Source organism: Pelophylax lessonae (genome assembly GCF_965119305.1).
Source record: "Pelophylax lessonae genome assembly, chromosome: 1".
In the NCBI taxonomy this organism is placed as follows: domain Eukaryota; kingdom Metazoa; phylum Chordata; class Amphibia; order Anura; family Ranidae; genus Pelophylax; species Pelophylax lessonae.
Genome location: NC_138768.1, coordinates 665,902,654 through 665,926,653, shown reverse-complemented (window position 1 = coordinate 665,926,653; position 24,000 = coordinate 665,902,654). Strand labels below are relative to the sequence as shown.

General features: G+C 42.5%; 1 protein-coding gene across 2 annotated transcripts in view; it reads left to right on the top strand.

Annotated features, from left to right (window-relative positions):
- Nucleotides 1-24,000, top strand: part of NR3C2 (nuclear receptor subfamily 3 group C member 2) — a 544,471-nt gene that overhangs the window by 34,830 nt on the left and 485,641 nt on the right. The gene's annotated exons all lie outside the window — the stretch shown is intronic.

Here is a 24,000-nt window from a genome sequence, read left to right as displayed (position 1 = left end):
CGCTCTCTTTAGGAGTATCCCTGTGTAATCCACAGAAGACTAATCAACACACCTGCTTTGTTTTATTCATTCTGAGATAAAAAGAGAATTCGATCAAGATATTAGTTAGAATATTGTCATACTCATTCTATATAAGTAGTCAACCTTTTTAATATTTTTATAAACAATGCACAGTTAAAACTGAACCAGCTGCTTGTCTCATGAGATTGGAATAAGCTGAAACATTTACATATGAAAATTCTCTCTGTTATTCTTGGATTACCTTATAATGGAGTTAGAACAATATGCAGTTGTATTCCACATAACTGCTTTCTATATTTCAGTTGTTAATGTGTTTAGAATGGTTAAAGAGCAGCAGGTATCGGAGGTCTATCAGGCAATGAGGAGGGTGTGTTGTCATATCAGCCAATAAGATTTTTCTGTTAATGTTTTACCGAGCAATAGAAATATGATGGCTGGAATCTCACTTGTCATTATTAGCAAAACACAAACAACCATATATTTCTCTCTTATGCTTTCAGCGGAATTTTTACATACCTTTACCTGTATTAGTACAGGCCATGTTGATTTTTTCCATGTTTATTCCATGTAATATACTTAGAAAAGCCGGACTCTATGCAAGCTGCTAAGTACACAGTAGAAAGGCACACTGCGGAGCAGTTTTAAGGCTCACGTGTTAGGACAAGATCTTTGACCTAAATTGCAGGGTCACCAAATGTAAACTTGGTCAAGAAGCTAGCCGTTATGTGAATGACCCAAGGGTCTTCACATACTGAGAGTCATTTAAATAACAGTGGTATGGCCCTGCACATTGAAATGCATATTGGTGAAGCACAGTGATGTGTTTTAAAATTATGCTTTGTGCTTCGCCAGGCACAGGACTGCTGGAGGAGCACAAAAAAAAATAAAATAATGGAAGTCCTGTAAAAAAAAAAAAAAATTGTCAAAGTCACATTATCAGCTCTCTGTGCCGCATTAAGCAAAGAGAACGCTGTGCAGCTAGACTCAACCTCCTGACTACACGCCATGGCCTGTATGAATAGGTCATTCAAATATAGGTCAAAATAATCTAAAGAATGGTTACTGCAATAAAAGGTCTTTCAGTTGGGCAGCAAGTCCATGCTTCCCTGTCTTAAAGTGGTATTAATGGTTAGGCTTAAAAATAAATAAACAACAAACATGTCTTTCTTACCTGCTCTGTTCAATGGCTCCCACTGCTGTCACTCACAACCAGTGAGCCATTTAGGAGAGAGCGGGGCAGAGCACACCACTGCCCCCCCCCCCCCCCCCCCCCCCACCATAGCAAGTGGCTTGCTGTGGAGGCACTGGTCAAGGGGAAGGAGCCAAGAGCACCAGGAGAGGACCCGAAAAAAGGAGAATCTGGGCTGCTGTGTCCAAGCACAGTGCAGGTAAGTATAACATGTTTATTTTTATTTAAAAACAAAAAATGAGAGGAGAAGGAAGACATTCTGTGTGCAAATCCCATTGTGGATAACAAAAGTGTACTTGCTCACATATGCATTCTTGCATGATAAAAGTCTGTCAGTGAATTTATTTTGCTTGCATGGCACTTCAGTTGTCATATATGAAACTACAGACCATGCAAGATAAAATTCAAGATTAAGCAGACAAATGTTTGATCTTTTTAACAGCACTATATTTTAATGCATAAAATATCTGTTATGTGAAGCCTTACAATAATGCAACACGATCACCTAAATAACTGTATAAACCTTCATGTCAGTTAAATTGTTAAATTGAATTGTACAATGACATTGGAAATTTTGAGTTGAAGAAGAATGTTTATTCCAGTTATTTACTAATGCAGAGGTGAAAGAAGATACATTCCTTTAAAATGATTTAGTGATTACAATGATATTTTGCTTAACCATTTCCCGATCAGGCTTTTTCTGGCACTTTTTCTTTACAAGTTTAAATCAGTATTTTTTGTTAGAAAATTGCTTATAACCCCCAAACATTATACCCTAGGGAATAAAAAGGCGGTCATTGTAATTTTTTATGTCACACGGTAATTGCGCAGCAGTTTTGCAAACACAATTTTTGTGGGAAAAAAAAAATGTAACCACTTCTGGACCGACGACCGCATATATATGTGACAGGGCAGGCCTGGCTGCACAAGATCATGTATAGGCGCACACACGCCGCCGGAGCACTGCTCCTGCTGTGATTAGATACAGCGGGAGCCAATCAGCAGGGCCTGGCGACTGCAATGACCGCCAGCCACCCGTGATCGTGCAGGAGAATGACAGAATGGCTGTCCGCCTACGTAAACAAGGCAGAGGGCGGTTCTGTCACAGAGGAAGAGGGAGATCTTGTGTTTCAGCACATTCATCCCCCACACAGCTAAAAAGCATTCCCTAGGAGCACACTTAACCCCTTAATCAGCCCTAGTGTTAACTCCTGCCCTCCCAGTGTCATTTATACAGTAACAGTGCATTTTTTTTTAGCACTGATCACTGTATTGGTGTCACTGGTCTCCAAAAAGTGTCACTTCGTGTCAAATTTGTTTGCTAAAAATCGCTGATCGACGCCATTACTAGTAAAAAACAATAAAAAAAATAAAAATGCCATAAATCTTTCTCATTTTTTCTAGAAGCTATAACTTTTGCGCAAACCAATCAAAATACAGTTATTAGGATTTTTTTTACCAAAAATATGTAGCAGAATACATATTGGCCAAAATTGATGAAAACATTTGATTTTTCTAAAAACCAATTTCTTGGGAATGTTTTATAGCGCAAAAAATAAAAATCGCACAGGTGATCAAATACCACCAAAAGAAAGCTCTATTTGTGGGGAAAAAAAGGACATTGGTTTTATTTGGGTACAGCGTCGCACGTGCAATTGACAGTTAAAGCAACTCAGTGCCGTATCGCAAAAAATGGCCTGGTCATTAAGGAATAAAACCTTCCGGAGCTGTAGTGGTTAATGAATTAAAAAAAAAAACACATAAGTTATCCCAGTTTTTTTGTATTTTCAAAGTAAATAGACCCCTAACATGTCATGCTTTAAAATTGAACATGCTCGTGAAATGACGACAAACTATGCTACATAAAAATCTCCAAAGGGCGATGCTTTAAACGCCTTTACAGGTTACCTGTTTAGAGTTACAGAGGAGTTTTAGTGCTAGAATTATTGCTCACGCTGTAATGTTCGCAGGGATATCTCACATTAGTGGTTCGAATACCGTTTACATAGGCGTGTGCAAACTATGAATGTTTTCATTTCTGCACATGAGCACGGAGGGATGGGGATGCGTTAAATTTTTTTTTATTATTTCTTTTACTTTTTTTTACACTGCCCCTTTAATTTTTTTTATTACTTTTGATTTACAAAGGAAATGAAGAATAAAGGATGAAATAGAAATAAGGATGACAGGTCCTCTTTATTGAGAGATCTGGGAGCACAAAGACCCCAAATCTCTTCATTACCTTTAAAAGCAAAAGATCAAAAAAATAAATATATTTTTTTTTGATCTTTCACTTAAAGAAAAAATAATAATTTTCTTTTAGCATGGTTAGGAAGTGAAGTCATACTGTCACTCTGGTCCTCCAAGGCCATAGAGTCTATCAAAGAGTGTTAACTCTTTGATCGCCTATGGGAGCAGCCGGCCACATCGGGAACATCCCTTTCTGCCACTTCAGAAACCGTTCCAGCGGCTCATGAGCCGCTCTGACTAGTTTCATGAGAAAGCCATTGATGGCTGTTCTGCCATAATCCCAGTAAACCACTTGCAAACTGCAATATATATATATATTGTGGTGGTGAAGGGCCCTCTGATTCCTCCTGTATTAAATTGTATATTTAACTGTACTGTCTTCTGTCATGTAAAACACTATGCAAACTGTTGGCACTATATAAATCCTGTATAATTACTAGAATAATAATAAAATCAAATACTTGTTGCCTTAGAGCAGGGGTTTCAAAACTTTCTAAACAAAGGGCCAGTTTATTGTCCTTAAGACTTTAGGGGGGCCATACGGTGGCCAGCGGGGGTGGAAATTTTCTTGGTAGTGGAGGAGTAGACATCCCTTTTGATATTAGGTGGAGGAACAAAGGTTCTATTGGGCAGAATAGTGCTCCATTGTTGGTGTCAATGGAATGAATAGTTGTTGGTGTCAATGGGGGGAATGGTGCCCTATTGTTGGTGTCAGTAAGAGATATGGTGCCCCATTTTTGGTGTCAGTGGGAGACATGGTGCCTCGATGTCAAACCAAAAAACTGACAGCAATTTTTACCCTCTGTTAATCCAAAATGGAGCTTTTGCTTAATTTTTATGTTTTTTTCCTACTTCAGTTTCTTCACATTTGCATGTGTTTTTATGAGTTATATTTATATTAGTTGACTTATTTATTCATTAGTTAACATCAGTTTATATCAGGTAACATGTATTTCCCACAATATAAAAAAACAAAACAAAAATGCGAGCACGTTGTTTTTTATACAAAATTCAGGTAAGCGTGTTGCACAGAATGATAAAGTTGTTAGGCATTCAAATTACACATCACTTTTTACCTTGCACATTTTCACAGTTAAGCACTACTACTGCCCATGAGTCCTAAAGGGTGTATGTCATTGTCTTAGAAATTGCCTGTCCTAAAAAAAAAAAAAAAAAAAACTTTTTGTTTCCTTCTCTAATAAATTAAAAGGAAGAAATTGGTTTCACTGGACAACATAAATAGTTCTTCCTTCAGACATTTTCATATGCACAATCCAAGGTCAGCCTCAGTGGGGACAATCTGTACAACATTTTTTTGGTTAGTTTTAAAGTATTTGGCTAGTATGTTAAACGCTTACATTTTTTGAATAGTTAAAGTGGAACTAAACCCATTAATTTAACAGTTTCAAAAAACAGCTGCATTCCCAGCATGCCGGGAATACTAACTGCCACGTTTTCTTGTGCCCTTTGACAAACTGTCAAACCATTAAATGGCTGGTGTCATAACTGATCACATGTGCAGCACCATGGCAGTTGGAAATCAGAGGCCAAGATGGCAACTTCCTTGGCTGAAAAGGATATAAGGGTTTAGTTCCGCTTGAATGTTTTAAAATAATGATGAGGATCACTAATAATTTAAAGGAGAATTACAGCCAAAGCTCGATTGGTTGTACTTCTGTGGATCACAGGAGTGCAGAACGAATCTGTTTTCAGCAGACAGTGGGCTGAAGACCACTATCAGATGACGTCACAGAGGTGGTCCAGGCTGGGGCAAGATCACAACAATGTTGTTGGGATCCACACAAAACCCTGGACTGGCAGCAGGCTCAGCATCTTAGCGAGCCACTGAGAGCCTGAGTCAGCTGCTCCTGCCTCTACTACAGCCCAGGGCTCCAGTGAGGGGGGGAGAGGGGGGGCACAGAGCAGAGGGCTCAGGTAGCTCTGAGAACATAGCGATCAGCGGTGTTTGATCGCTCGGGTTCTCAGTGTTAGAGCCGGTGGAGAACAGGTGCTGCATCCACCTAGGTAACTATGATTCCCAAAAAACCCCCAAATTTCTCTTTTAATGTTAATATTAGTATTGTAGAAAGATGAATGCACAGACAGGTGTAGAACACAAACTCCTTCAATCCAAATGAATTTCCTAAAGCAATTTCTTTCCAGAGTACCATTTATTGGATCCCACAACAGATGACAAAGTCTCACAGAGTACTTGCAAATATTACAATGATCAGAAGCCCCTGGAGTCCCAAGTTTTCCTGTTATAGCAAGCATATGGACACTCCAATCATACCGGTCCAATCTATATTATGCACCTAGGTGGCTTGCATTCATGCAGTATTAGTATTGTATACTATATTCTAGACCCGTCCTTCCATAACTCTATCCCAGCAATCAAAAATCCTTCCCTGGTATACAATTTCCTTCCTCTTCCTTTAGTGTACACCTCCGCTGGCTCCAGGTACCTCAGTGCAGCTTCCCTGAACTTTCTGGTAGGAACACACCCACTTAGTATGGGATAACAAAAGGACAGCGCAAGCTGCTGTCCCTCAATTATCTTGGAGGGATGTGGATTCTATAAACATATTTTTTACTGAAAGGTTTCCTTTTATTGACATGTTATTTGTGTTATTTTATGCACTGGGTATAATTGCAAATAATGTTTTAAATTGCTAGATTGGTGCTAGAAATATCACAGAAGATATTGCCTGTGGTACTAATGATGTTAGTGAAAGAACATCAGGAGAGAATGGAGTAGTAGATGCAATAGACATGAAATGGACAGCTGTACTTGCAGGAACAACATACAGAGGTAGATTTACCAAAACTGGTGCACTCAGAATCTGGTGCAGCTCTGCATTATAGCCAATCAGCTTCTAACTTTAGCTTGTTCAATTAAGCTGTGACAATTAAACCTGGAAGCTGAGTTTCCATGCAGAGTGGTACTAGATTTTGCATTCTCCAGTTTTAATAAATAACCCCCACAATTCATACTGAAATTCCCCTGGTGACACCATAACAGGGTAGTTATGTCAATAGCAACAATGAGGGTAAGATAGAGGGTTCAGCTCTTTGCACTGGAGCCCTGTGCCCTCTGTACCTTTTGCTACAGAGTAAATTGTAGTTTCTCTTTCGTTCATTGACGGACACAGCTCCTGGTATTCATAACCATTGGGTTATACTGCCCCCTACAGGAGTAGGACACTAGGCAGAAAATAATTCTGGCTACACCCATGGGCAGTTCCAGTGGGTATACTCCCTCTTTCTGCTATAGCCACTCAGTTTTTTTCTGCCTACGCAGGAGTAAGGACCTAGTTCCTTTCTGGGATCTTTGGTCCTGGCAAATTTTTTTTCTTTTGGATAGAATTTTTTTTCTCCTAGATTTTTCCTGTGAGATCTACAATCAGCTGCCGGACTGGGCGACTGGCTGGATAATCTAAATCCAGTGGACAACCCAGTCTGGTCAGCGAGTGCGTGCAGAGCCCAGCTCCGCGCTGTCGGCCGCGACATAGCCCCACTGAATGGGGGCTGGCCTACGAGTTAAACGCCTCGCGAGGTTTTGGCCCGAGTCGCAGTGTTCCTCCTGGCAGACAGCCCTCTCATTTTGATGAAAAGGGGTTCTGTTTGGAACGGTGCCTGCCTGGTTCCTGGTATGGTGAGTAGCTGTCCCCCCTCTCCCCCTGGAGGGTTTTGGGGTGGACGTGGGCCCCTCCTTTGGACAGTCGGATCCCCGGGTTCCCCTCTTTCCCGCTGGCACCCCCCCCATGCCAAGTCCCCGACTATTCTTGGGGTGAGGGCAGGGCACTTACTAGCGATAGCGGCCGGGGGTGCGCCGCTGGCGACGGGACGATCGACTGCAGGGTGACTTTTACCTGGTGGGGCTCCTGCCAGGGCCCCCCATCCTGCCTGGATCTGTCCTTGAGGCCTGGTCTCCCTCCTGGGTCCCTGTATGCCTCGTGGTGCCGTGCGGGGCTACCATTTTGTTGTAGCCGCTGTATTTCTATAAACCGCAGCCATATTTGTGTAGTCTGGCGGCCATTTTGCTGTGATTAGCCATTGAAAATAGCAGGGGCCATAACAGTGGAGCCCTGTGGGCAACGATTTTCGGCGATGGGACTTCACTTCCTGATCACCGCATGTGTAGTGCATTATCCTGGTGACTGCAGGTGGTTGTTTCTGCGGGTGGTGAGTCTGGTGGGGTCCTCTCCCTCTCTGCTGAGGATCGCTTGGTGCTTTCTGCCTGGCGACCGGGTGGGGCTGCCAGCGCAGTGGTGGTTGTCCCTTAGCAGTGGTTTACACCCTTTGTGGGGTACCTCTGGTGACTCATGGAGTCTTTGGAGCACATTTCCCCACCTGATCCCCTCTGAGGCTGGGGGTCCCTCAGGGTCCTAACCATCCATCCATGCCCTGACGGCAGACCTGGAGTCCCTTGTGTCATGGGTGGAGATGGCTTTTGGGCGACAGGCTAGCAAAAAGCGGCTCCCCTGATTGCTCACCTCTCTGTTTTGGCAGTGGTCCTTCGCTGTTTTTTTTTTCGGCTCAAGTGCTGGTCTGCAGATCAGACTTCAAAAAAGGCCTTGACTGATCTTCCTTTCCAAGGAGATCGCCTGTTTGGAGCTACCCTGGATGACACCATTTAAAGGTCTCACGGGGGAGTACTTTTTCTTCCACAGGCTACTAAGGGCAAGGAAACTCGTGGCAGATGTGGGCCTTCTTTCTCAGCTCATAAGAAGTTTTTTGTCCCTCAGGGTCGACTGACAAGGGCTCTAATTCTTTCAGGGCTTCTTCAGGAGGATCCAAACGAACCTAGTCTGGCAAGCCAAGATTGGGCTTCTTCAGAGCAATGAACAAGGCTCCTTCAGCATGGAGTTTCGCTCTTGTCCCCCGGCAAGGTTTTTTCCTTCCAACTTGTGCCTTTTCCCAGACCGCTTACAGAGTCTGTTTGGGGTGGTACAAACCCTATTCCTTCAAGTAATGATTGTCCCAGTTTCGACTTCAGAATGTTTTCAGGGCTTGTACTCAAACCTGTTCACAGTCCCCAGAAAGAAATGCAAAGTGCGTCCGATCCTAGACCTCAAGGCGCTCAACTGCTTTGTGCGGGTACAGAGTTCAGAATGGAATCCATTCGAACGGTGGTGGCATCCCTGCTTCAGGGATATTTCCTCTCCTCTATCAAAATCAAGGATGCCTACTTTCACATTGGCTTCCTGCTCTCTAACAGATGGTCGTCCCTCCAGACTTGCATACAGGTGCTGGGTCTGAAGGTGTCTTCCAACGACCTTTGGCCACACACTTCCTGGTACGTACCTTTCTTCAGGGTGTCCGACATTTGGTCCCTCCAGTGCGTGCTCCGTTGCTGCCTTGGAAACTCAGGTGCTTTCAGCCCTACAGGAGGCTCCCTTTGAAAATATTCGGGAGATTCCCCTGCCTAAGCTGTCCCAGAAAGTGGCCTTTTTGGAGGCTATCACTTCTGCACGCAGGGTGTCGGAACTGGCAGCGTTATCTTGTAGTTCTCCTTATCTGGTGATTCACAGGGATAAGGTGGTTCTTTGTCCCTGTCCGTCGTTCCTTCCAAAGGTTGTCTCTGATTTTCATTTGACTGAAGACATTGTGTTGCCTTCCCTGTGTTCCAGGCCTAAACCTCTGAAGGAAATTGCTTTGAATGCCTTGGATGTAGTCTAAGCAGTAGTAGTAGTAGTAGTACCTGGAAGCTACGGAGTATTTCAGGAAGTCAGACTCTCTATTTGTGCTCATGGACGGACCTCGAAAAGGATTGTCCGCTTCCTCAGCGACCAATTCCAGATGGATCAGAAAGACGGTGGTTAAGGCCTATTCCATCAGGGGTCAGGTTCCTCCTTTCCCTGTCAAGGTGCACTCTACTAGTGCGCTTAGTGCCTCCTGGGCCTTCCGTCATCAGGCGTCAGCAGGGCTGCTGTTAGAAATCGCGGGGCCCCCTACAGACTACCTGGCAGGGCCCCCCCAAGAAAATATTAAAGATATATTTAGCTAAAATTACAACAAAATCACTATTATCAGACACAAATATAACATAACTCGCATAATTCCTGCTAAATCTAAGAAAAAAAAACTATGTTAAATAAAAAAGAAGATGAGATGAGAAAAATATACAGGCTGGGCAGTTGGAGCTCAGAGATCAGAGAGACAGAGAGAGAAACAAAGTTACAAATAAACTCCTGAGCAGAGATAACATTAGAGCCAGTGCTGGGAGGGGGGCCCACACAAGGGAGGGGGATTAGTGAGGGACGACTGTCTCTATCTCAACAGAGATAGCAGGGAGAGGGACAGATCAGATTCAGGTGCTGGAGGAAGATTTCTGTATTTGTTGTCCATCACTAATCCCCCTCTCTGTGTGGGCCCCCCTGTGTGCTCGGGGCCCCCTACAAGAGGGCTGGTGGTCTCCCCCTATCAGCGGCCCTGGGCGTCAGTGATGCAGGTTTGCAAGGCAGACACCTGGTCGTCGGTGCACAAAGTTTTATAAAGTTGATATGTTGGCATATGCGGATGCTTCTTTTGGCTGCAAGGTTTTGCAGGCTGCTGTTGAGGACCTGATCCTCTTTGAAGGGTGTATTGTTTATTTCATGTGGGCTCCAGTTGTTTTGGCTGAGCTCGTGTAGGCTGGTTGGCTACTGTTAAGCCTTGGGAATCGTTTTGCTGTTCCATCCCCTCATGTTTAACACTGCTTTGGGTAATCCCAATGGTTTTGAATACCAGGAACTGTGTCCGTCAATAAATGAAAGAGAAAATTTGACTTTTGACCTACCTTAAAATTAATTTCTCTGATGTTGATTGGCGGACACAGTACCCACCCCTCTCCTGACACTGCTTGTAACACTGCTTGTAACAAAACTGAGTGGCTATAGCAGAGAGAGGAAGTATACCCCCTGGGACTGCCCATAGGTGTAGCCAGAATTCTTTTCTGCCTAGTGTCCTACTCCTGTAGGGGGCAGTATACTCCAATGGTTATGAATACCAGGAGCTGTGTCTGTCAATGAACATCAGAGAAATGGATTTTACTACTTATATATGTGGTCACAAATGCCAACCCCTAATGCGAGCTATATTGGTTTATATTTTGTAACAAAATCTGAAAGACATTACAAGGACAGCATTTTGCTGAAAATATGCCCAAACTAAAACTAGCCTACTGTTCTTGTGCTTAATAATATTGTTATTATTATTTGTTTTTTTATTATTGTTATTATTACAATTATTAATTTTTTTGAGTATGCAGTGAGAATCATCATGGATCCCACGTGTCTTATTACAATTCAGCTAAACTTAGTTCACTTATAAGTACACTGTTGGCTGTGTGTCAAGGAACAGTTTTATGAATTGAGGCAGTTGTAATTTTCCAAATACTGTTGGAAAATGTAATTGCTGCTAATAAAAACAGTGCAAGTGAAGTAGTGACCTTTGTTATTTTTCATCCAGGAGGTGATTTGTCCTATTGAAACTATTTGCCCGGATTCATTGTTGTTTAGTTTTTTGATCAGCAACTGAACATGAATGCACATCTGTATAAGTACTCATAAAATAAAATTGATGAAAAATACAAGCATTGTTTAATTTAAAATTGAGCTGATACATTTTTGATCAAGCCAAGTATATTTAAACCTAAAACCAAAAATGTAACATTGCAGCTTACTTGTCCTTGCATGTGCTGGCTGTGTTCATTTTCTTTTTTCAGGTTTTTTTTTTTTTTTTTGTACCCTTAATCCTGCGCATAATACATTCTCTTTCTCTGGGTGGCTATAACCATTCCTCCACTGTATCTTTAAAGGGAGACATAGCTGCCATCCAGGTTGGACTTCAAACATGTCTCTTTCTCTTGGGAGGGTTAGGAGTTCCTGCCCAGGCCGATTTTCAGCTTTCAGCGTTCTGACATTTTGAATGACAATTGCGCAGTCATGCAACACTGTACCTAAATTATGTTTTTATAATTTTTCACACAAATAGAGCTTTCTTTTGGTGGTGTTTAATCACCATTGGGTTTTTTATTTTTGCTAAACAAACAAAAAAGACAACATTTTGAAAAACAAAAAAAACAAAACATATCATATTTTGTTATGAAATTTAGCAAACAGGTAATTTTTCTCCTTCACTGTTGGGAGTTGATGAGGGGGCTTTGATGGACACTGATAGGCGGCACTGATAGGCAGCACTGATGGGCACTGATTGGCAGCACTGATGGCACTGATAGGTGGCATTGATGGGCACTGATTGGCAGTACTGATGGGCACTGATTGGCAGCACTGATGGGCACTGATAGGTGGCATTGGTGTGCACTTATTAGCAGTACTGATGGGCACTTATAGGTGGCACTGATTAGCAGCACTGGAGTGCACTGATTTCCAGCACTGATGATCACTAAGGGGACTGATGTCCCTGTAACATAAGCCGGTAATGGCTTGCTTATTTTCTTCGCGCTGACAGTGTGAAGAAAAAAAAAGCCGTAAACCAGCTTCTGTTTACTTCTGTGATCAACTGTCATTTCCTGACAGCTGATCACGTAGTTAAGGGCCCGCTGTGATTGGCCCTTTACCCTGCTCTGTGATCAGCCGAGTCCCAAGGACTTTTTAAGCCCAAGCTGCAGTCGTCTTTCTGCTAAAGTGCAGGCACAAAGTGGTTCATTTCCAGTTCATCTCACAGGAAGTGGCTAGGACACACCGTTTCTGGCATGATCCCCAGGTATTTTCTGTACTTGCTAAAGATGTTCCTAGCCTAAAAAATAGGAAAACTAGTGCAGCCACAACATCTATTATATCTCATAAATTATTGTTGGACTTAGATATACTTTAAGCGCTAAATCATTTTCTTCAGTCTTTTACAATTTTGTTTAAGTGATGGTGGGTTGACGCCGAATGCTGAAGTTATCAATAACCACAAATAAACTAAATATTATTATTAAATATTTATTATTAATATTATTCAATAACTGTTGATTGTCCTTAATGGGGGCACTGGTAGCAATAAAAGTGTACATGTATTCTAATCCCTCTTCACTCTATCCAAAACTAAAAAAAAAAAAAGTTTTACCTTTTATACTTTAACTGCACTCCACATATTCACATACATAGTTTAGGATGGTAAGATTAGATATTTTCTTTGTAGGGAGGACAGAGGAAGAAAGCAGCAGATACAACCATAGATGAAACTGTTGAAAAGCAAGTCTACCCAAAAGGGATATTTTAGTTGCACTGAAGTTTGGGGTGCTCCTGCCCACCTTTGCATATTCTAGATTCACTTGTTGCTTTCCCCATAATGTTAAATGAATAAAGAATCCAACAGGGTGAATGGGGACCCTTCATAATAGCTACAGCAGAAACATTTCACCAATAGAGCAACCAGGAGCAATGCCCTTCCTTCCCCCTGACCTCTGTATCTTTTTAAAGTGAACAGCTACAGTGGAAGTCAGCGATCAGGTTTACGTAGAATTATGGTCACTGGAGACCTGCTCTTTGACTTTGCGCATATACTGTACCTTGCAGCCTCCTGGGCTGTACTTTAATTCTCCCTCTCCATCAACAAACAGGAGGGCAGGAATCAATTACAGCCTATGAGGCTTCTGGGTGTATGCAGGAAATCATGGGGTATAAGGAAGGACTGCTAGTGTGATAATGAAACTGGCAGATTTTTTTTTTCCTTTACCTTATGACAAAACTGGCATCTGCACCAAATACAAGGGATTGCCTTCTTATGGAAAGATGCTGTATAATAAATGTGTAAACGTATCTCAGCCCTGTACTTCAACACTTGGAGATACAGACTCAGGGCAAAAATGGATATACAGTAATGACTTAAATCTTACTTCCCTAATCTGCATACTTGTTTTGAGTCCATGACCTAGTAAGCTTTAAGGTTTACATATACAGTATGTGAATTGGATTTGAGTTTCCCCTCATCCAATTCGCATTACAGGTGAGTGTGACCGGCTCTCAATCGAGCCGTTTCACACAGGTCGGGGGCAGCAGCGATCTGCATCCAAAAAGGATCCTGTGCGTCTTTGGGTCCAATTCAGGTGATAATTTAGGCAAAAATTCAGACCTGATTTGCACCTGAACCGGTGAACAGGGACGCACCAGACCCCAGGCACGAACCTGCGGCGGCATATGTGTGAACCCGGCCTTAAACGAAATAGTCAAGGCAACAACCAGGCAGTTGGCATTTCCTGAAGTAGATTAGTAATGACAGCACCCACATTTCTCACGACAGATGCAGTTAAGTCATTATTTTATATAATGATGCAGTAATGATGCAATGTTACCACAGCACTGTAACAGTTGTAGTATGTGATATTTTATGACTTGTAACAGTGTACAGAGGGTAAACATACAGTGCAATATCTGTCTGATGCCAGAACAGTCATTTGAAGCTTGTGTTTTTGCATAGTTTAGCAAATATGAGGTTTAAATGTGAGATCAACTTCTGAACACAACATAATATGTTAGTATTTTCCTTATTTAAGAATATTTTCTCATGAGAAATGGAATAATTGGAAAGCCTGTAGATGGCCTTGTGTTTTCCTTAGGGTGCTGGGCTTGTGAAGACAGGTTCATTATTTTGATTTGAAACTGCACATGACACGAAAAAAGAACCAAAAGTTTGAAAATGTCTTTCCTGTAGCCCAGGTAATGATTTAGTCTGACTGTACTAAGAATTGAATGGCATAACTTTCACTGCTATGAGCTCATCACTACTGTACTGTGGGGTTGATTTACTAAAACTGGAGAGTGCAAACTCTGGTGCAGCTCTGCTTAGAAACTGATCAGTTTCGTCAAAGTTTAGGGCTTGACATACATTATACAATTTTCTTGTAAACCATATAATATGAGGACAAACCTAAACACTTTCAATTTGTATGCAATCAGGCACTATGTACACTACATAGTTGAAGGTAAATCTAAAGGAAATGGAACAAGAAAATTGTATAATGTATGGCCAGCCTAATTTCAAAGCTTAAGTTAGCAACTAATTGGCTACTATGCACAGCTGCACCAGATTTTGCACTAAAGTTTTAGTAAATCAACCCCTGAGTGTTTTACTGAGGCTATTGTTGATAGCCTACTTCTAAGAATGCTAGTTGCTTGGCTGTCTCTGGCTTTAAGGCTCCATTCACACCTTAACGTTCTGTAATTGCCTGATTCTGGTTGCAATTCCAGAATCAGGACAAAATGTGGGACGCGTTTGTGATTCCATTAAATATTAATGGCACCCCAATCGTGGTGTGATTTTGTCGCAGTTGTCGCAATGCTGGACCATAAGAAGCTCCTGCTCTTTTGTGAGCGACAAGCTTCACATATTAGGATTTTGCCGTGATTGCAGCGCGATTTATCACGCGACAAATGTGACACAACCGCACCGTGTTTGAGGTACCATTAGAAATAATGGCATGGCAAACGTGTCATTGTCCGATTCTGCCTGCAATTCCATAATGCCCAAGAGTGCATGGGGCCTAATACTTTTTAATTCAAGAACTGCGCAGAAGCATGTTGATTTGAAAGGCGGATTAAATCAGAACTCTTGATCTGCATGCTTGTTTCAGGTCAAGGTCTCAGAAAGTATTGAAGCCACAGCATCAGCACTATAAGTACCTGTATGTAGCTGGCATTTAAAAAAAAAGTTAGTTGCATGTTTTCAGTACCTGTTTCCTTATTTCCAACTTGAATTTAATAGAATTTTAATAACATGTTAAGCATGTGAACCTCAGTTTGCATACTTGGGTATACTGTATATAGTATTTAATTATTTGTTTATGTAATATTTATTCATGGTAAATAAGTATACAGAATTTTGCTATGTGTAGTTACCTGTATTCCGTCTTTATATTCAATTTCCATCTGCCTTTGCACATAATCTGGTGAAAAAGCCTACAGTGGCTGTTAAACACAATATCTGCATGAATCTACAGTGTCTCCTGTCTGCCATATTTCATTTATTGACAGTGTGTGGGTGAGTTATTTAGGAAGCTCAGAGTTCAAGCACATGTCAGGCATGTGTCAGAGACAGAAATTGGAGGCTTAAAGAGAAATACAAAAATCTAAGTTTTACTTAGAGTGAACCCAGGGCAAAGAAACATGTTTGGTTTAGGCTGACCTTCCACTAAAACACATCTATTGGACCTCATCCAATCTACAATTGCTACCAAAAAAAAATATATATATAAAACATAGCATAGTCACAGTCATAAGTACCTAGGCAAACAGGCCAGAAGTTGGGGTCAAAACTTTTCAATGCTATTTTTTTAAATAGGGATTTTATATGAGGGATGCAGGACTCATAAATAAGGAAGGATTAAAAGATTTTGAGTACAAGAGTCCACTTTACTAGCCCTCCCTGAATAGACAAAGTTCAGGCTTACCTTGATGGTAATAAGATACAGTATGGTTAGGCTTTGTGTTGATGGGCGTTTTGCTCAGATCAGAATTGCTTCTGTCACCATAAAATTCAATGGGAATGCAAAAGTAACATTCAAATGTACCTGTTAAAGAGCTCAGAGCCCATTCAGACTAGCGCGACACGACTTTGGGGGGCGACCTGTGAAGTCGCGTCCACCGCGACTTCGGCGTGACTTGCAGAGACTTCACATAATGAAAGTCTATGCAAGTCGACTCCAGGTTGCCCCAAAGTAGTACAGGACCCTTTTTCTAAGTCGGAGCGACTTGTGTCGCTCCTATTAGAACGGGTCCTGTGTTAATCAATGGACCGCGACCGAGCGCGACTTGTCAGGCTGACAAGTCGCCTGACAAGTCGCGCTAATGTGAATGGGCTCTTAAAGAGGTTGTAAAAGAGACATAATGAGCTAGTATGCATCGCATACTAGCTCATTATCAAATACTTACCTTAGAACGAGCCCCCGCCGTGCCGCTCGCTTACCTCTATGACGGGCGACATGTCCAGTCGCCCGTCTTCCGGGATCACGGCATCCGGCCATCTAATTGGCCGGAGCCGCGGTGACGTCACTCCCGCGCACGCGCGCGGGAGCCGACGGTCACGGCACGGAGCTCTGAAGGAACGGCACGAGCGGCCGTTCCTTCAGAGCGTATGCGCCAGTGACGTCACTGGCTGCATGTAAGGTAAATATCTCCTAAACGGTACATGTTTAGGAGATATTTACAGTACCTATAGGTAAGCCTTATCATAGGCTTACCTATAGGTACAAGTGTGAGAGGAGGGTTTACTTCCTCTTTAAGGACCTCAGAAGCATTTCAAACTGATCTCAAATACAAACAGAATGCACCTGAATGCACCCTGCATAAAGTAGTGTTTGTTTATTTATTTGGCTATTCCCTGTTATTTTTTTAGTGGGGAGAGTTTGCTAAACTTGTATGACCTATAAGCCGATAACATACTGATAGTAAAATTTTATACTGGTTGTATGGTGTTGCAGTCAGACAAGTCTTTGTAATTATCTTATGCAGTAAAATGATATTATGGCCAGGCCAATATGGACAGGCATTTGACTTCAGTGCTAGAAGGCATTATTGCAACAGGAGGAAGAGAAGGAACAGCACTTCTATGTGTAATAGTTTAAAACACTTTAATGGTAAAAAGATAGGCACTCCCAGGGATAGATAGGATTGCGCTTGTAAACACATGTAAGTCCCTCTTGTAGTTCCCAAGTAGTCCCGCTGGGTGTCTCTCTGTCTCTGTAACAATGGTAGACTGTCAGCTGTGCCGGTGGATTCCTGCACTACCAATAGTGCTCAGGGAAGCTGAAGACTGCAGACCAGGGTGTGACTTGCTTCTGGGATGTAGGTGGTGGCGGCATACATTCCAAGCATGCATGCTTCTTCATTAGGCCATAGAGGAGGCCATCTTAAGTGTGGTATATATGTGTGCTGAAGCCAGGAACTCCCGCCCTCAGATACCAAACAATAAAGTGACACTCTAACTAGCATGTTATCAATACAGCTCTGACATACAATGCTAATATAGCGTAACACGTTAGCAGAGATAAACTGACAAATATATCACTGGACTATAACATCTATGTAAACTAGCTGATAATATCTACTGTATACTAACTTGTGCAGAGACTAACTATTGATTGAATTATTCAGACCTTAAGGGTCCTGTATAAAATGGATAAGAAGAATGTATAAGAAGAGTGTATAAATGGAAAAAGCACTACAAATTGCATTGATTCCAGTATGAAAGAGATCAGGAAATACAGAAAATAGACACGGTACTTGAAATAATGATTGCAGCTAACGTGTTGAGTGCCCCTGCGTGGGTGACCCTTTATTTGGTATTATCTCCATGTGCCTATGGAAGACTCCTTGCACCTTGTTGTATTGTTATTTGTTTGTTGCAAAATAAAAAAAGATTTTCAAAAAAAAAAAAAATAATGATTGCAGCAGCCTCCGTGCCCTGTCAGTCCCTTTCCAAGGGAATAAAAGTTTCAGTGGTACGCAAAATAGATATAAAAAGAAAAACATTTAGAATTTCTGGAGTCCTTAAAGTATAACTAAAGGTAAACTTTTTTATGTTTTGGATAGAGTGAGGATAGATTAGAACAGGACCTGTCAGTTTTTATTGCTATCTGTGCCCTTGTTATGGAAATTCACCCTCCCTATTTACCATTATGTTTACCATTATTGAGAATGAAACAAAAAGAAAATCCCAAATTTTGGGTTGTCCCCAGTAAAGTAATAGGAAGAAATCTTCCAATGGGGACACTAGTTCTGGTGACCTGGGGGTCCCCGAGGAATTCCCTTAATTTGCAGGGATTTCCTCTCACTTTTTGTTTGGTTATAGGACAGGAAGTGAAGGGAAATCTTCACAAAAGGGATACAGATGGCGAAAAAAAAAAAAAAATTGACGGGTTATAACCCTCCTTTGCTCTATCCAAAATGAAAAAGTTTTGCCTATACAGTTGTGCTCATAAGTTTACATACACTGGCAGAATTTATGATTTCTTGGCCATTTTTCAGAGAACATGAATGATAACACAAACATTTTTCTTTCACTCATGGTTAGTGTTTGGCTGAAGCCATTTATTATTAATCAACTGTGTTTACGCTTTTTAAATCATAATGACAACAGAAACTACCCAGTCGACCCTGATCAAAAGTTTACATACCCCAGTTCTTAATAGCGTGTATTGCCCCCTTTGACATCAATGACAGCATGAACTCTTTTGTGGTATTTGTGGATGAGGCTCTTTATCTTCTCAGATGGAAAAGCTGCCCATTCTTGCTGGCAAAAAGCCTCCCAGTTTCTGTAAATCCTTTGGCTGTCTTGCATGAACTGCACTTTTGAGATCTCCCCAGAGTGGCTCAATGATATTGAGGTCAGAATGCTGAGATGGCCACTCCAGAACCTTCACTTTATTCTGCTGTAGCCAATGACAGGTCGACTTGGCCTTGTGTTTAGGATCATTGTCATGTTGGAATGTCCAAGTACGTCCCATGCACAGCTTCCAGGCTGATTAATGCAAATTTTCCTCCAGTGTTTTTTGATGACATACTGTATTTATCTTGCCATCAATTCTGACCAAATTTTCTGTGCCTTTTGTAGCTCACACATCCCCAAAACATCAGCGATCCACCTCCATATTTCACAGTAGAAATGGTGTACCTTTCATCATAGGCTTTGGTCAGTGCAGCACTGGATAAAAGATGCAAGGGTCTGTCAGGAGTCCAGAAATACCCGAATTACATGCAAACAGATCACAGATGAGAATGGTTACCTTTATCAGCTATTAAACCCCTTTGTGTCAACTTGTGTGCATGTTATCAGGCCAAAATCCCCAGGGTATGTAAACTTTTGATCAGGGTAATTTGGGTAGTTTCTGTTGTCATTATGACTTAACCACTTAAGCCCCGGAAGATTTTACCCCCATTCCGACCAGGGGGTATTTTGCGATTCGGCACTGCGTGAATTTAACGCACAATTGCGCGGTCGTGCGACGCTGTACCTAAACGAATTTGACGTCCTTTTTTTCCCACAAACAGAGCTTTCTTTTGGTGGTATTTGATCACCTGTGCGATTTTTTGATCACGCGCTATAAACAAAAAAAGAGCGTCAATTTTGCAAAAATAGCAATATTTTTCACATTTTTTTATATGAAATTCCCCCCAAAAAAAATGTAAAAATCAAAATTTTTAAAAATTTTCGGCCAATTTATTTTATGCTACCTATGTTTGGTAAAAAAAATCGCAAAAAGCGTATTTTGATTGGTTTGCGCAAAAGTTATCGCGTTTACTAACAAAGGGAAAGATTTTTGTCATTTTTGTTGTTTTTTTTTTAACGCGTAATGGCGGCGATCTGCGATTTTTTTTGCGGTACTGCGACATTGCGGCGGACAGATCGGACCCTTGACTGACATTTTTGACACTTTTGGGGTTACCAGTGACATTTCTACAGTAATCAGTGCTATACATATGCACTGTTACTGTAAAAATACACTGGTAGTGAAGGGGTTAACTTTATTTGGAAGGGAGGGGCTGTGTGTGTCCCTAGGGGCGTGGTTTCTACTGTGATTGGCTGTGGCTCTAGCTGTAAGGACACTGATCAACGGATCTACATACCAGATCCGTTTTATCAGTGTCTTTGCAGCGAGGAGAATGACAGGCAGTTTGTTTACACAAGCTGCCTGACATTCTCCCTCTCCCCCGCCGATCGCCGAGTGACCGGCGGACATCGGGTCCGCTGGTCACACGCGCGGGGGGGTCCGTGACCACGCGGGAGCGGGAGCGCGCCCCGGGGGGCGCGCGCTCGCTCCCTAGACCCTCACAAGCAAACAACGTAGCCCTACGTTAGTTTGCCTGTGAGGGGCTGACCGCCGACGTAGATAGTCGTGCGGCGGTCGGCAAGTGGTTAAAAGAGTAAACACAGTTGATTGATAATAAATGACTTTAGCCAAACACTAACCATGAGTGAAAGAAATGTTTTTGTGTTATCATTCATGTTCTCGGAAAAATGGCCAAGAAATCATAAATTCTGCCAGGGTATGTAAACATATATGCACAACCGAGTTCTACTTTAAAATGTGTAGAGCATCCTCTCCAGTTGTATACATTGCAAGGATATTATCAAACTTCATTTCAGACTCTTCACTTGTTCTTTGGTGGGATCTGCTGTCCTCAGACTTCTGGATACCTGTGCCCTAAGAAGGATCAGCCTCACTGATGTGTCCCTAATGTGAGCAGTGCACATGGGCCCCAAGGGTGAAGGGGCCCACTGTGAACTCACTGTACACATTGGGGATTTAATTCCTGGAAGTGCTCTCATCTCTATACCATCCTTTGAACTAAAGCCATGCTTGTCACTTTTAGTAGTTCGATCCATGTATGTTGGGGCTACACTGGCCCTCTGAAGGAGGAAAAGCTGCTGGGAAAGTAGGAATGACAAAAAATAACATTTCTGGGGCATGACAAAAAATAACATTTCTGGGGCATTCTGTATGCAAACAGTGTGCTAAATGTCCTTATTTGCCATGGTTCTAAGGATACGACATATGACATTTTTGTGGAAGACTTCTATTACAAAGACGATGTTATAAATTACATTAGCTCTCAGTGCATGGCTTTTTGGTTAGTCTCATCTCACCAAAACCATCCGTTAATTATTCTTTCATACTAGGTTAAATCATTGTTATTGGCAAGGCACTCAAACAAGTTGACATAATGGTTTTAGCTAAAAAGAGTAGTATAACAGTGTGGATACTATATAGGAACAGTGGTGTGACATTGTTGAAGTATGGGTATATAGCATGGTAAATATTGGTCTCAGGTCCCTCACTGGCACTCCTCCCTCCTGCCGGGTGCCCCCGAAGCAAGCAGCTTGCTCTGGGGTCACCCAAGCAGTCGTGCTCCCGACCTGCGGCTCTGTGTGTCCATTCACACATGAGCTGTGGTTTGGCCCCACCCCTCCATCTCCTGAATATCTCACTGGCTGTGATTGACAGCAACGGGAGCCATCGGCAAATCCCGGAGAGTCAAGGCTCTTTTGGACATCGCTGGATAAAGAGGGGGCTCAGGTAAATAAAGGGGGGGGGTCTGGGGGCTCCTGCACACAGGTTTTTTTACCTTCATGCATTCTATTCCTTAAAGTGACTGTAAAGGCAGAAGGTTTCTTATCTTAATGCATTCTATGCATTAAGATAAAAAACCTTTTCTGTGCAGCAGCCCCCCTAATACTTACCTGAGATCCATCCAGATCCAGCAATGTTGAAGGAGCGTCTCGGCTGCCTAGGACTCCCCTCCTCATTGGCTGAGACAGCAGTGTTGCGCCATTGGCTCCCGCTGCTGTCAAACAAAAAGTCAGCCAATAAGGAGAGAAAGCGGGCGGGTCGCGCCGCAGCTCCATGTCTGAATGGACACAGGAAGCTGTGGCTAGGCTTGGGTGCCCCCATAGCAAGCTGCTTGCTGTGGGGGCACTCAACTGGAGGGATGGGGCAAGGGAGCTAAAGAGGGACCCAAGAAGAGGAGGTTCTGGACTGCTCTGTGCAAAACCACTGCACAGTGCAGGTAAGTAAAACATGTTTATTATTTTCAACTAAAAACAAAATGAGTCTTTAGTATCACTTTAAGGTAAAAAAAAAACCTGTGTGCAGATTCCCCCTCCTCCCCCCTCATATGTACCGGAGCTTGATCTCAATCCAGTGCTGTGCCCAAAAGCAGAAGCTCTCTCCGCTCTCTCTCCTCACTGGCCATGGAGGAAGCATCAGGAGCCATTGGCTCCTACTGCTGTAAGTCAAAGCCTGTGAGCAGAGGGCAGGGCCGAGCCACACTGTATGTGACTATGGATACACAGCATGGCTTGGAATTCAAGTCTGCACAAGTGCCGCTATCCAAGTGGCTTGCTATAGGAGCCATTGCACAGAGCAGGTAAGTATAACATGTTTGTGGATGATGTTGGTTTTGTCTAAGCTCCCATGGGGTTTCATTATTTAACAATTGCAGGAGTTAATATACAGTCCAGGCATTGTAAAGATAGATAAAGCCATCAGGTCATTGAAGAAAAGGGGGTTGAATATGGTTTTATAGTGGTCAATAACACAAAAGAAAATACAAATGGCATCTAGTAAAGCTAGTAGTAGAGACCTAATAGGATGTTCTTCCGTTTTCTACAAGTGCAGCATGCAGTTGCTGCTCAATTCCCAACCATTAAGACCAACCCTTTGGAATGTAAGTTAATGGAGGAGGACCTATCTAAACCTCTGTCCTCTCTTTACTCCTTAATCTCCTTTGACCACTCCCAAAATACACTCTCTTGATAATAAATGGCATGTGAACATTCCATCCCTCTCGGAAGACTACTGGGACCTTACTTGTTCATGCTGCCAAACATATTTAATAAACGCAACTGTTAAAAAAAAAAAGAAAAAAGAAAAAAAGAATAGGTTAGTAGTAGAGAGAGGGGGGTCCTGCCATTAAAGCTACATTTACATGGGTGGCCAGGGTCCTCTAGTTTTCTGTGTTCAGAGGTGGCTATATGCCACTTACTCTATGCTATGGCCATATACAAACTGTCCAATAAGTTGTGGCCAGTTTGTATGTGTCCAGAAAATCCACAGAAGCGAAGACCCTGGGGGCAGACAGTTTTGAAAGCTCTATTTACAAAGGAGTGGTTTTATGCGTACAGCATCACCCATTGATTTGTATAGCTGCTGCTGTTTGCACACAATGGGGGAGATTTACAAAAACTGGTGCACACAAAATAAGGTAGACTGTGCATAGTAACCAATCGGTTTCTAACTTTAGCTTGTTCAATCAAGGTTTGACAATAAAACCTAGAGGCTGATTGGTTACTATGCACAGCTGCACCAGATTATTTGTGCACCGGTTTTAGTAAGAGCCGGTTCACACTGAGGCGATCCGACTTGCCGGGGCGACCTGTGAAGTCGCGGTGCACAGCGCGCACCACGACCTCGGAGCGACATGCACAGACTTCATATTATTGAAGTCAATGCAGGTCGCTCCAGGTCGCCCCAAAGTAGTACAGGACCCTTTTTCTAAGTCGGAGCGACTTGTGTCGCTCCTATTAGAACGGGTCCTGTGCTAATCTATGGCAGGCGACTTGTCAGGCGACCAAGTCGCCTGACAAGTCGCCCCAGTGTGAACCGGCTTAACATCTCACCACATATGCAGTGTTTACAACTATTGGAAAAAATCTACGCGTTTTTTGCCAGCATCTGCCTCTGGTCACTCCTTGTGGGGTTGTGTAAGTGTAGTGGTAGAGTAAGGGGTAGTCTAAGGGTAGAGTAATGTCAGGTGTGGGAGACATCTTAAAAGAAGAAAAAAAAAAGATACCCATTTATTTCAGTATGGAGTTCGTGAAGCCTAGCAGAGGGGAAACACACTACTTTTTCTTTTACAAGAACTCTGTACTGGAGAAGGATGGAGGCTGCCATTGCTGACACCTAATGTTCCACTGCTGAGAATACTAGTTTCCTAGCTGTCATGCTACAGTAACTTCAGATCTGGCACAATTATGCAGATCAAAAGTTCTAAATTTACTGATTAGCATGCTGTTTCTAGGTCAGCGTACTGAAGCTAGAGGCAGCCAGGTAG